This window comes from Rhinolophus hipposideros, assembly GCF_964194185.1.
Source record: "Rhinolophus hipposideros genome assembly, chromosome: 12".
NCBI classification, from domain to species: Eukaryota; Metazoa; Chordata; class Mammalia; order Chiroptera; family Rhinolophidae; genus Rhinolophus; species Rhinolophus hipposideros.
Window position 1 is genome coordinate 36,940,314 of NC_138058.1, and position 14,162 is coordinate 36,954,475.

A 14,162-nucleotide genomic window follows, 5' to 3' on the forward strand; every position below is an offset into this window, starting at 1 on the left:
TTTCTTCTGTCAGAGAGATTTTTGCCTTAACTTTCACTTGCCTTGCACATTGAATTCAATTTTCTTTCTTCCCACTTCTACACTTCTGCCTATTATTCAGAATAATCCAATTAATTCACGAAGATTTCCCAGAATTTGAAGAAATTAATGGTCATATTTCCTATAAGTCATTATCCTCTAAGTTAGAAAACTATCTCTATAACTCTCTGTATATTTTAGAAATTTCCAGTTAAAGCCAGTGACGGATTCCCTTTCTTTTACTCCAGTTGGTTCATTCACTTTATCTACATAGTGATGTCAATAATAATGACAAATATGTGTTGACTGCATAACCAGTTTTATCAGAATCCCTGGAGGCAAGGCCCAGGGACAGGTGCTCCCCAGGGCTGAGGACTGATGTGGTGGAGAAACATGGGATGATTGGGAAGGCAATGGCTGTTTTATGGTAGTCAATACATACTGGTTTCCTACATTTCTATGAGTTCTTATAAAAGAAAGGGCCTACAGTAGCCCTTTCTAGTAGGGTAGAGTGAAATGTGGGGTTCATTAGGCCTTGGGAATTTTGGAGGGGAGCTTGGGAATGGAAGCAACATCTGTGGGACTCTTCTTTATGTACCCTTCTGAATTGGTTGCGAAAGATCACCCTTTAGGTATTCTTTCTACTAGGGAAATAGGACGATGTTCCTTAAAATGGAAGGGCTTACAGATAACTCAGACATATACAATGAGACCATATTGTTGGTAAGCATTTGGGCCGGGCAGAACAATCTTCTAGATATTGGAATTACCTGTGTGCTCCCTGGAACTTTGATTTTATCTCATTTCTCTGTAATGTGGTCTGGGTATGATTAACCTTTATCTTAAAGGTCAGTTCAAGTGAGCAAAGGAACTTTATCAAAAAAAGGTCAATGGGATGTTGTCCTCTGACATCTGTTCTGAGTTAGAACCTGGAAAGAACTCAGGGTCCATGACAAGAAAATATCATTTAAATGGAGCAGGAGAGGGCAGAAAGAGAAACAAGGAGGGCCTGGCACTGAAACTGAGTTCTCCTGAATCTAGAGGTTAATATAGTTCCTAAGTTTGGTCTGTACAAAGAATATAGCCTCCAAAGTGAGTATTAATGCTAACATGATTTGACATTTGAAGGTCAGTGTGGTAAAATTTGTCATGCCATTTTTAAAATACGCTGTCTACCTGGAAAAAGTTATGTACAGAGGTTGTCACAGATTTTTTTGAATATTCTGATCAAATTTTGATCTCATCATCCTGTCTTACCTACCATCAACATGCTGACAATTACGTGGGAAGGTGAGGCACAAGAGTGATTTACTATCCAATGAGGGTCTTCTTTATTCCACACTCACACTGTCTTATACTAAGGTCCAGAAGTTCTTTGATGGGACCAAAAGGATTAATGCCAAAGTTCAGTGAGTTACAGCCGCTAACACCTAATTAAAATGATTTTGTGCCAGTTGTTTTTGTTGGGCTGGATCCATACATAATATAATTTTAATCCTGTTTATGTACACTCTTGGGATAGATTTGAGATCAGCATTGCCATTTAAGTGAGGTTAATCAAGCATACTGTATGCAGCTTTGGTTTCACCCCTGTATGTGAAAGGTGACTACTGCTGATGGGTTACCCAACTGGTCACTTACTCCGTTAACAAGAAGGAGATGGTTTCCAGTGTCTGATCATTACACCAGTCTCAGCCCCAACAGTCTTTCTGCCTAGTCCTTAGAATGGTGCAGCTGTTGTCAGTCACAGCGGAGAACTACGTTAGCAAGTGCTTTGCTTTGGTTGTGGTTACATGCCTCTGCACAAGGGGAGAGGGAGGGAGAAAAGGAGAAAAAAAATACAACTCCTCTAAAAGGCAAACACCATTTTTTGTATGCCTGGCTCTGTTTATGTATATAAAATGGACATTATGGAGGAGTGAAAAAGACCCTCGTAAAAATCCTTCTTGAAAACTATTGTTGCTGACAGCCGTGACCTCTGTGAGTCTGCATGTTTACCCATAATTCATAATTAACAAAGACATTAGAACTGCCACAGGAGAATTCTGGGCTTTATTTCTTTCTAACTGGGCAGTACTAATGCTGGAAGTGCTCCCAAATCAGTGATTTAACATTTCAGGAAATCTTGGAGAGGCAGCAGAAGCCTCCTTATACAGCTCATACGCTGGGACTTTGGTGGTACAGATACGGCCGAGATAATTATTCAGTTCTCGTTATTGCTGTAGCTCTGCACCTGATCCCCGAGCCATTAGAGCACTCTGCAGGTTATTACAACTATCAAACATCAAGGTCTCTTTTCTAGTCTCTTGACTATGTGGTTATCATTTTACTTCTTTTAAATCCCCCATCTGCATAGAAAGCCTCTGTGTTTTTTACTGAGATCTGCTCACAACCTTCCCCCCTCCTCCTTCTTTATTGCTCCCCAAATGGAGCCCTTTTCTTACCAGCACATTAGCATAAAAATATAAAACTCATGCTTCTCCACTTGCATTGTTTTTATACCCTCTCTCTTGTTTGATTTCCTCTTTGAGGCTGTGTGCACCTACACTTTAATTTGGGCAGCAAATGAGTCAGTGGAAGAGAATTCTCTTGAGCTCGAGGAACCCACGATAATATAATTTCAGGTGATGGGAGTTGTCAGTGCCCATGTTTAACCTTCTGTTTAGTTGAGGGACTTTTTCACTGTATTGTGTGTTTCTGCCTATTGCTGCTGTATCTGAGATGGTACCAAAAAATAGCAAATTACAAGAGATTACAAGAGACAACTTGCAAAAAAGGGGATTTGTGTTGTGGATATATTTAATGATTCATTACTTTTTAATCTCCTCACCAGAAAGTGTATCCTTTCTTGGAATGTAATATGAAACTGTCTTTTTGATGAAATGTATTTTCAGTTTTGGTCACAATCTAGTGGTGTAATAAGTTTGCTTCTACTATTTTTCTAGACAAACCATAACATGATCAAAACCAGGCAGCTCTGAATATCCTGAGTACTGTCAGCTATCTAGAGGCAGGCAGTCACTTATGATATATAAAGATGATACTATAAATTAAGAGTCTTAAGCAGACCTCTGTGGATTGCATTCTAAGTGAAAACAAGATGCTATTTCTGGATGTTTTACATAGCATCACTCCCCTTAGAAATCTTTATTTTGCATGTGTGATCTCCACCGAACACCTGTAAAAAAGGCATTCCACCCACTGCAGGCCTATCTGATGAAGAAGTTAATCCACAAGGGGTGAGAGCTAGTCACAGACAGTATGGTGGGGTGAAGAAACATATGGCTTCCTCACTTAATATTGTTACACAGTCATCCCACACCATGTTCCCTTAAATGGGCATTAGCCCTGTAGCCAAGTTAGCGGACTATAAAACACATGAAAATAGAGGCATTTGTTGATGTTACAAAAAAAAACCCCAAACCAGGAAATTTGGCTTAACAGTTTCTATCCAGTGTGAGTGTGTGTGTGTGTGTGTGTGTGTGTGTGTGTATAGTGTGTGTGTTGCACATAAAAAAATGAAATACAGAGAGCTTTCATAGATAGGTAGTGTTTTTATCATGAGCAGTGAAAGTTAAGAAACTATATATATATGTATATACATATATGTGTGTGTGTGTGTGTGTGTGTGTGTGTGTGTGTATATATATATATATATATATATATATATATATATATATATATACATACTTTCATCTGTACTTTACTTCATCAACCTACAGAGAAACCATCTAATATTTCTCACTTATGGAAGAAACTGGTTCCTTTTAGGATCTCCTCCTGCCCCTTTCTTTCTGTTGAACAAAGAAGTTTTTAAATATTCAAAAACTCCTATTCCTTTTTGTTAAGTTACTGGTACATGTGTATTTTCGTCTTAGGAGTTAAGGTGCACAGGTTCTAACACCAATTATATATCTATTAATGTAAATTCATGTACATCAATTATAAAAGTAAATCAGTATGTAGCATTTGTTGTGACTTAAGTTTCCCTGTAATCAAGGACAGTGATAAGAATGCTTCTCTCTGGAAACTTTGTATTGCTGTTGAATCATTTGAATACTGTCAGGGATTCCCCATTTTGCATGTACTTTCATTTTTGCTACTATATGTAATTCTTATTCCTTCATATACTGTGATCCTTAATATGAGAATTCTTAAAATATTTCTAATTACCTAGTCTAGCCCTCTTATTTAATGAGAAAACAGACCCAGAGAAGCCAAATAACTTGCTCAAAGTCACATAGTCATCTAGTTCATGGCAGACTTTGGTTCTATATGAAGTTTCTCGACTTTCATATTCTATCCATAACACATTGCTGTTTCCAATAATTGTATAATTATTGATATCCCCAAAGCAAGGAAAAGCACTTATGAGTTTTTCTTCCTGAAGAAATGATGATTTGTTATTAGCTATCCATTCTCTCATTGGTGAGAAAATTGCATAATTTGCAAGATGGCGGGCCAGCAATATGGCAAAGGCCTTTTCTTTGTATGACAACCAACTGACCCCTAAATGAATTGAACCTATGACCTCCGTCCTCATTAGCTCCATCCAAAAAAGCTAACTAGCCCAGAAACAATTATTACAAGCAAGCTACAACACAAATCCACCATGTTATTCCTGTGGGATTAATTAGAGAGCTAAAACAATCCTTTATCTTTGAAAGACATAAAAAATCATATTGTTATGTTCTTTTGGCTTGTGAACCTCTTGAAACTTTATGCAAAATTTTATGTAAGAGCAAATATACATTGCTCCAGGGAAATGGTTCTAAGATTTCTTAAGATTTTTACAAAATGTCTATGTGTGTGAGCCAAAATAGGTTAAAAACAATTGTTCTATTTCATGCTCCAGTGATTTGTGCTGATGTCATCCCTGGTGTTGGTACTCTACCAAAAACACAAGAATTGCATTATGCTTTGCTACACTGGAGGAATATATTATTTCTACATTTTGCTTGAGAAAAGAAGAAATGGAAAGTAAATATACACATGTGGCCCCTTTAATTAGCACGAAATCAATAAAGACTAATTTGGGATATTATAACAATCTACTTAATGCTAGTTTGAGTAGCAATGGATATCACCCGCATCTTGAATTCTGACTTTTGAACACAATGAGGAAAATAATGCTCCAGCCTCGAGTACGGGGGAAATGATGGTCTCCAGGAGAAGGAGAGTGGAACAAGCACAGAATAAAATACTTGACTATTTGACAGCATCTCTAAGTTATTTAGATACTATATAAGAATTAAATAGCAGGACCTTTCTAGTTATCAGGGGGTTAAAGCACTATAAAGAAACTTGCATATGTACTTTGTTATCCAAGAGACAGATAGAGAGATGTCGTTCTACTGATATATTACATAAATCATGGTGCCAGCCAGAAAAACAACAGATGACCAATTTGTACAAAGCATTTTTTCCTTATGTTACATTTATTTAAAATACATTAAACCGTTGTGCTAAAATTGAGGCAGCTGGCAGTCCAGGCAACCTTATAAGATTTGTGTTTTCTGGAGCCAGGCCTCATTCATTTGGAAAGGTGGATCCTTTGGGCTAGTATATTTGCTTAGTCATATGCCAGGCCCTTGGGGAACCACAGGTAGTCCAGAATTTACCATGCGTTCATTTTTGTTTTTATCAGAAATCTCCTGACAAATGGAAGTCAGATGGTTGATACTCATTTACTCCCAAGTGAAGTCACTAATGAGTGCTGCCAAGGCTCAACCCAAAGAAAAAGACTCACATGGGATGGAGGCTGAAAAATCTGGCCATTTTCCAGGGACCTCGTTTCTTGTATTTCTTGTTTGTTGACATTGATGTGATGCCTAGTTGATCTTAGGAATAAAAGGCAAGTCTGAGTTGGGTGGTTTTATATTAAACTGATGCAAGCATGGGTCTAATTTGTTTATGAAACTTTAGTGTTTGTTCTTGCATTTTATTTTAGCTCATAGCTTTCATCAAATTCTTGATGGGACAGATAACCCTCTCAAAAGGGGGATCAGTAGTAATGATTTTATATATACTCACTTAAACCAGCTTCCAATGTTTTATTGTCAACCACATTCAAAACTAATACTGGATAAACCAGGGCCAGAGAAGAGAAGCCTATCTCAAGTGGTCCAGTTTCACATTTCTGTAGCTTCTTTAGTGACAGCTTAACCTCTAGGAATGCAATGGTCTTAGAGGGTTGTAGTATTGTGAATATCTACATTAATTAGTCATTCAATGTGAAGTTGTTGGTTTCAACAATTTCTTTCTTCCCTGTTGGCCAATAATCAGAATATGGAAGAGATTTCTTTAAGAAGCTGAATTTTGAAAGTCGAAGTCCCCAAAAGTGATAAGATTCTATTTAAATTCAACAACTATTTTTGTGCCACTACTGTATTCACAACATGCTAGGAACATATTTGGTAGGTTTTTAAGGACTTAAATATACTTTTTTCTTAAGATACTGAATTAGAGCATAAGAAAGAAATACAAAACAAAGTCTGTTCTCTCAGCTTATGATTGTGATGGGGAGATATGTATTTGGGGGAGATATACAAACAATTGAAGAACAGTTTCAGACCTTTAATTGTACCTAGTTGAATATCAAAATATATGATATAGACAGAGACAGTCATAACTAGTTAGCAAAAGCAGACGTTAACGGAATGTCGTTTACCTAAAGACATCATTTTGGAAAGTCTCTTTAAGGGGGTCTAATGGAAGAGGTAGAAATAGAAATAACTTCTAAACTGTAGAAAATACCAGGAGTGCCAAAATAATGTATACAAGTGGATACTTTGGTCAACGTTTCTCAAGCAGTAGTTCTCCATAATCAGAAGTTTCTGGACACTGACGGTAACCACTTTGAGCACCTCGCGTAATTGCAGAAGTCAAACGTGACTTGTATTCATCTTTTGTTATTGGTATATATTGAGTATTACAATTTTAGTAGGTTTTTTTTTCTTTTTAAAAATGTATATACATTTTTTTTGCATTCTCTGTATTTAGCCATGCTGGACTGGGGGAATATTTGATGGTGCTGGCTGACAATGAGATCATCCTTATAGGTTCATAGCACTGCCATTAGAATGACTCTAAGGGAAGTTCATTAGTAAGTATTTAAAAAAAATAGGTTAGTGACTTCCCACATTAGTGTAAGACCAAAAATAAATAAATAAATAAATAAATAAATAAATAAATAAATAAATAAATAAATAAATAAATATAAAATAAAAAAGAGGCAGGAAGAAAGGAATTGATTTTTTTTTTCTCTTAAACTAAAGGTGTTCTTCACAGTAACGGTCTAACATTGAGGAATTGAAAATGTTTTCACCAAGAGTGAAGGGCAGAAGTGAAACACACCTGAGAATTGTATGAGAACGAGATCAGAGGTTCTACAATACAATTAGTAGAACATACTCATGGCAGAGTACCCAGGATTGGGAACCCAGGACAAGAAGATGACTTCAATAAGTAGCTTTCACTTTTAAAAGATTGAGATAACTCAAGGATTTCTTATTTTCACCTCAATTAACAGACACATTATTTATATAGTGTTAATTACATGTATTACAATGAACATATGGGGGGGATTAAAGTGTGGTGGGAAAAAGTACAGCACATATGCTAATAGAATACCCCAAATTAGTAACCAGTAACCTTGTGGAAAATTAAACTGTTCAAGTCTGAATTTTTTTTTTAGAATGAGATGCATCCTTTTTATTTATTTATTTATTTATTTATTTATTGTTTGTTTGTTTGTTTGTTTGTTTAGGTAATACTTTTTTTTATTAGTTTCAAGTATACAAGACAAAGTAATACTTAGACGTTTATTATTTATATCCCTCACACTGTGTGAACCTCCTCCAACATCCACTAACCCTCTGAAATCTCACAGAGCCACTGTCTCTATTCCTAATGAGACATTAGGAATTCTCATTTCCACTGTCTCTGTTCCTAATGCTGTACTCCTCTTCTTCTAAGTATATACATACATATATATATGTGTATATATACATAAAATTATAGTTGGCATTCATTATTGTTCAGCTTCAGGTGTACAGATCAGGCATCTACATCATCCCTGAGGTGGTCTCCCAAATAGAAAAAGTGTCCATCAGATACCCTACAAAATCTTTACAACATTGTTGATTACATTCCCCAAATTAATTTTCAAAACCCCGTGGCCATCTTGTGGTTACCAACTGTTTTCTAATCCCCTCACCTTCCCCTTTATCCCAACCCCCCTGCCCATCTAGCAACCCTCAGTTTTTCCTCTATGTATCCAAAACTGTTTCTGATTAGTTTATTCACTTATTCTTTTCTTTAGATTCCACATATAAGTGAGATCATATGGTATTTGTCTTTCTCTGTCTGACTTATTTCACTTAACATAATGTTCTCTAGGTCCATCCATGTTGTTGCAAATGGTAATATTTCTTTCTTCTTTATGGTTGCGTAATACTCCATTGTATAAATGTACCATAGTTTCTTAATCCAGTCATCTACCAATGGGCATTTTGGTTGTTTCCATGTCTTGACTATTGTGTATAGTGCTGCAATCAACATAGGAGTGCATAAAGATTTTTAAATTAGAGTTTTGGAATTCTCCGAATAGATACCTAGGAGTGGAACTGTGGGATCATAAGGTAGTTCCATTTTCAGATTTTTGAGATACCTCCATACTGTTTTCCATAGTGGCTGCACCAATCTGCAATCCCACCAACAGTGCACAAGCATTCCCTTTTCTCCACATCCGCTCCAGTACTTGTTTGTTGATTTATTGATGATAGCTATTTTGACTGGGGTGAGGTGGTATCTCATTGTGGTTTTTATTTGCATTTCTCTGATGGTTAGTGAGGTTGAGCATTTCTTCATATGTCTTTTGCCAACTGTATGTCTTTTTTAGAAAAATGTCTTTTCATATCCTCTGCCCAGTTTTTAATTGGGTTGTTTGTTTTTTTGGAGTTGAGTTGAGTGAGTTTTTCAATAAATTTGTGATATTAACCCCTTATCAGATATATCATTGACAAATATCTTTTCCCATTCAGTAGGATCCCTTTTTGTTTTATTGATGGTTTCCTTTGCTGTGAAAAAACTTTTTAGTTTGATGTAATCCCACATGTTTATTTTTTCTATTATTTACCTCACGCGAGGGGATATATCAGTAAAAATCTTACTCCGGGTAATGTCTGTGAAATTTCTTCCTGTTTTTTCTTCTAGGAATTTTATGATTTCAGATCTTACATTTAAGTCTTTAACCAATTTTGAATTTATTTTTGTATGTGGTGTAAGGAGGTGGTCCAGCTTCATTTTTTTGCATGTGTCTGTCCAGGTTTCTCAGCACCATTTATTGAATAGACTGTCTTTACCCCACCGTACATTCTTGCTTCCATTGTTGTAGATTAAATGGCCATATAGGCATGAATTTATTTCTGGACTTCCTATTCTGTTCCATTGATCTATATGTCTGTTTTTATGCCAGTACCATGCTGTTTTGATTACTGTAGCCTTGTAGTATAATTTGATGTCGGGTATTGTTATACCTCCCACTTTGTTCTTATTTCTCAAGATTGCTGAGACTATCCGGGTCTTTTATGGTCCCATATAAATTTTAGGATTATATGTTCTATTTCTGTGAAAAACGTCATTGGTAGTTTGATAGGAATTGTGTTGAATATGTATATTGTTTTAGGCAGTATGGACATTTTGACTATATTAATTCTTTCTATCTATGAACATGGTATATGTTTCCATCTATTTGAATCTTATTTCATTTCTTTCTTTAGTGTCTTATAATTTTCTGAGTACAGATCTTTTGCTTCTTTGGTATTTTATAGTCTTTGAGGCAATGGTAAATGGGATTTTTTTTTAAATTTCTCCTTCTGATGTTTTATTATTGGTATATACAAATGCAACTGATTTCTGAATATTAATTTTGTATCCTGCTACTTTACTAAATTCATCTATCAGCTCCAATAGTTTCTTGGTGGAGTCTTTAGGGTTCTCTCTATATAAAATCATGTCATCTGCATGTAATGACAATTTTACTTCCTCCTTACCGATTTGGATGCCTTTTATTTATGTTTTTATTGTCTGATTTCTGTGGCTAGAACTTCCAGCACTACGTTGCATAGAAGTGGAGAAAGTAAGCAACCTTGCCTTTTTTCCTGATCTTAAGGGGAATGGTTTTAGCTTTTCCCCATTGAGTATGATGTTAGCTATGGGTTTATCATAAATGGCCTTTATTATGTTGAGATATGATCCCTCTATTCCTACCCTCTTAAGGGTTTTTATCATAAATGCCTGCTGGATTTTATCAAATGCTTTTTCTGCATCTATTGATATGATCATGCGATTTTTATTTTTCATTTTGTTAATGTGGTGTATCACATTAATTGATTTGCGGATGTTGAACCACCTTTGCATACCAGGGATGAATCCCACTTGATCATGGTGTATGATCTTTTTAATGTATTGCTGAATTCTGTTCGCTAATGTTTTGTTGAGGATTTTTGCATCTATATTCATTAGAGATATCGGCCTTTAGTTTTCTTTTTTTGTGTTGTCTTTGTCTGATTTTGGGATCAGGGTGATAGTGGCTTCATAAAAAGTGTTTGGGAGTCTTCCTACCTTCTGGATTTTTTGGAAGAGCTTGAGGAGAATAGGTGATAATTCTTTTCCGAACGTTTTGTAAAATTCACCTGTAAAGCCATCTGGTCCAGGGCTTTTGTTTGTTGGGAAATTGTTGACTACTGATTCAATTTCCCTGGTGGTAATCAGTGTATTCAGGTTTTCTGTTTCTTCTTCTTAACTTTGGAAGGTTGTACACCTCTAGAAAATTGTCCATTTCTTCCAAATTGTCAAATTTGTTGGCATATAGTTGCTCATAGTAATTTCTTAATTTTTTTTGTATTTCTGTGGTGTCTGTTGTCACTTCTCCTCTTTCATTTCTGATTTTATTAATTTGGGTCCTCTCTTTTTTATAATGAGTCTGGCTAAAGGTTTGTCAATTTTGTTTATCTTCTCTAAGAACCAACTATTGGATTCATTGATCTTTTGAATTGTTTTTCTGGTTTCTATTTCATTTATTTCCTCTCTGATCTTTATTATCTCCTTCCTTGTACTCACTTTGGGATTATTTTGCTGTTCTTTTTCAAGATCCCTTAAGTGTGAAAATAAACTGTTGATTAGTGATTTTTCTTATTTGTTTAGGTAGGACTGCAATGCTATGAATTTCCCCCTTAGGACTGCTTTCATGGCATTCCATAGATTTTGGGTCATCGTATTTTCGTTTTCGGTTGTCTCGAGATATCTTTTGATTTCTTCCTTGATCTCCTGGTTGACCCATTCATTATTTAGTAACATGTTATTCAGCCTCCATGAATTGGTGTGTCTTCCAGTTTTTTTCCTGTAGTTCATTTCTAATTTCATAGCACTGTGGTCAGAGAAGACAATTGGTATGATTTCAATTTTCTTAAATTTATCAAGACTTGTTTTGTGGCCTAACACATGGTCTATCTTGGAAAATGTTTCATGTACGCTTGAGAAGAACGTGTATTCTGCAGCTTTGGGGTGAAATGCTCTGAAAATATTGATTAAATCCAAGTGGTCCAATGTGTCATTTAAGGCTGTTGTTTCCATATTGATTTTCTGTCTGGAAGACCTGTCCCTTGTTGTTAGTGGTGTGTTGAAGTCCCCTACTATGATAGTGTTACTGTTGATCTCAGTCAATATCTGTTTTATATATTTAGTTGCGTGCAAAGATGTTTACTAGGGTTATGTCCTCTTGTCGGATTGATCCCTTTATTATTATATAGTGCCCATCTTTGTCTTTTAATATGTTCTTCATTTTAAAGTCTATTTTGTCAGATATAAGTATTGCAGCTCCAGCTTTTTTCTCATTTCCATTTGCATGAAATATCTTATTCCAACCCTTCACTTTCAGCCTGTGTATGTCTTTTAATCTGAGGTGAGTCTCTTGTATACAGCACATACAAGGGTCTTGCTTCCTTAACCACTCAGCCACCCTATGTCTATTGATTGAAGCATTTAATCCATTTACATTTAAAGTGATTATTGATAGGTACATAGTTATTGCCATTTTTAAATTTGTAGTTAGATTGTTTTCATCTTTTTTCTATTACAGAAGTTCTTTTAGTATTTCTTGCAATGCTGGCTTGGTGGTAATAAATTCCCTTAGCTTATTCTTTTCTGGGAAGCTCTTTATCTCTCCATCAACTTTAAATGATAGCCTTGCTGGATAAAGCAATCTGGGTGCTAGGCCTTTGTTTTCCATCACTTTGAGTATCTCCTGCCATTCCCTCCTGGCCTTCAATGTTTCTGTAGAAATGTCATTTGATAGTCTTATGGGAGTTCCTTTGTATGTAACCCTCTGTCTTTCTCTTGCTTCTTTTAGGATTCTCTCTTTGTCTTTAAGCTTTGCCATTTTAACTATAATGTGTCTTGGTGTGGGCCTATTTGGGTTTATCCTGGTTGGAACTCTCTGCTCTTCCTGGGCTTGTATGTTGGTTTCCTTCATCAGGTTAGGGAAGTTTTCAGACGTTGTTACTTCAAATATGTTCTCAATCCCTTGCTTCCTCTCTTTACCTTCTAGTATTCCTATGATGTGCATGTTGTTGCGCTTGATGTTATCCCAGAGGTCTCTTAAACCATCTTCATTGTTTTTTATTCTTTTTTCTTTCTGTTGTTCTGTTTGGGTGATCTCTGCTAACTTGTCTTCTAAGTCGCTGATTCAATCCTCTGCTTCATCCTTCAAATGAGTTCTTTATTTCAGTAATAGTGTTCTTTAGTTCTAACTGGTTATTCGTTGTGATTTCTACAACCTTCTTTATGTCGTCTCTAAGCTCCTTAAACATTCTTATCATCAGTGTTCTGAACTCTGTCTCTGATAGGTTGGTTACCTCTGTTTCATTTGGTTCCATTTCTGGAGGTTTCTTCTGTTCTTCTTTTGGTACATTTTTTTTTTGTTTCCCCATTCTGGCTGACTCTCTGTGTTTGCTTCAATGTGTTAGGTAGATCCCCTAGAGTTCTTAGTTCTTGCTGGGTTATCTTATGTAGTATGTATCCTTTATATTTGACTTGCACTACTTCGTTCTTCTCCTCTGCGTGTGCTCCAAAGGTTACTCTTGTGTTGTGTATATTGTCCTGTTAAAGAAGATCTTTAATTGCTTTTTGCTTGTGAGTAGGTGGGGTTGACTCCTAGGCTGATTAGTTGTGAGACTTGGCTCTGCCCACCGCAGGGTGTTCTGCTGCGTGAGGGTTGACCACTTAAATGTGGTTTGGCCTCTATGGGCTCTTGTGCCTGTAGAGAATTCCCTCTGGGTGTGTCACTTGTAGGTCAAACCTGGTAGTACTCTGGTTTGGTCTGAAGTTGGCCTCTGGGTATGTTCAATCTTGTGCCGCTTGAGCTGGACCCTGGTAGGACAATTTCAGAACAAAGCAAATCACCAAGCATCAGAACAACAACAACAACAGCAAAGAAAAAATCAAATACCTTCACATGTGAAAACAACCGACAACCCCCACTCAACACAGGCAAAGATATCAAAGATATAAAGACAAAACAAAACAAAACAAAACAAAAAACAGTGCCAGTCTTGGCTTAAGTCCACCAAGTAATCTCCAGGTTGTCCTCTGCTGTACCAAAGAGTCCTCTGCGTATTGTGCAGGGAGAGCCGGTCACCTGGTGCCCAGAGTGATGTTGGAACTACGTGGGGCTGAGGGGTCTAGATAGTAGTTTGTACAAAGTCAGTGCAGTTTCTGATCTTGCCTGCACATATGCGCACTGAGAGTAGCAGCACCAGCCCTGTGTCCAGTTCTCCTGAGTCTTAGGGCACTTCTTCCGTGTGTGTGTGTGTGTGTGTGTGTGTGTGTGTGTGTGTGTGGCGGGTGGGAGATTTCTGAGCTGCTGAAAGCCCAGAGCTGAGTCTGCTGCTTACTGCTGATCCCTGGGAGTGCCTCTGCAGTTGTAATAGCCCTGCCCTAGGCAGGCCAGAAAGGGTGGGGGCTGGGGATGGAAGGGTCTTCTCTCTCCCAGCCCAGCCATGTCACACTCTTCTCTCAGGCCAGAAAAGGTGGTGGTTGGGGGTGGAGGAGTCTCTTCTCTCCTAGCCCAGCAAAAATCACAC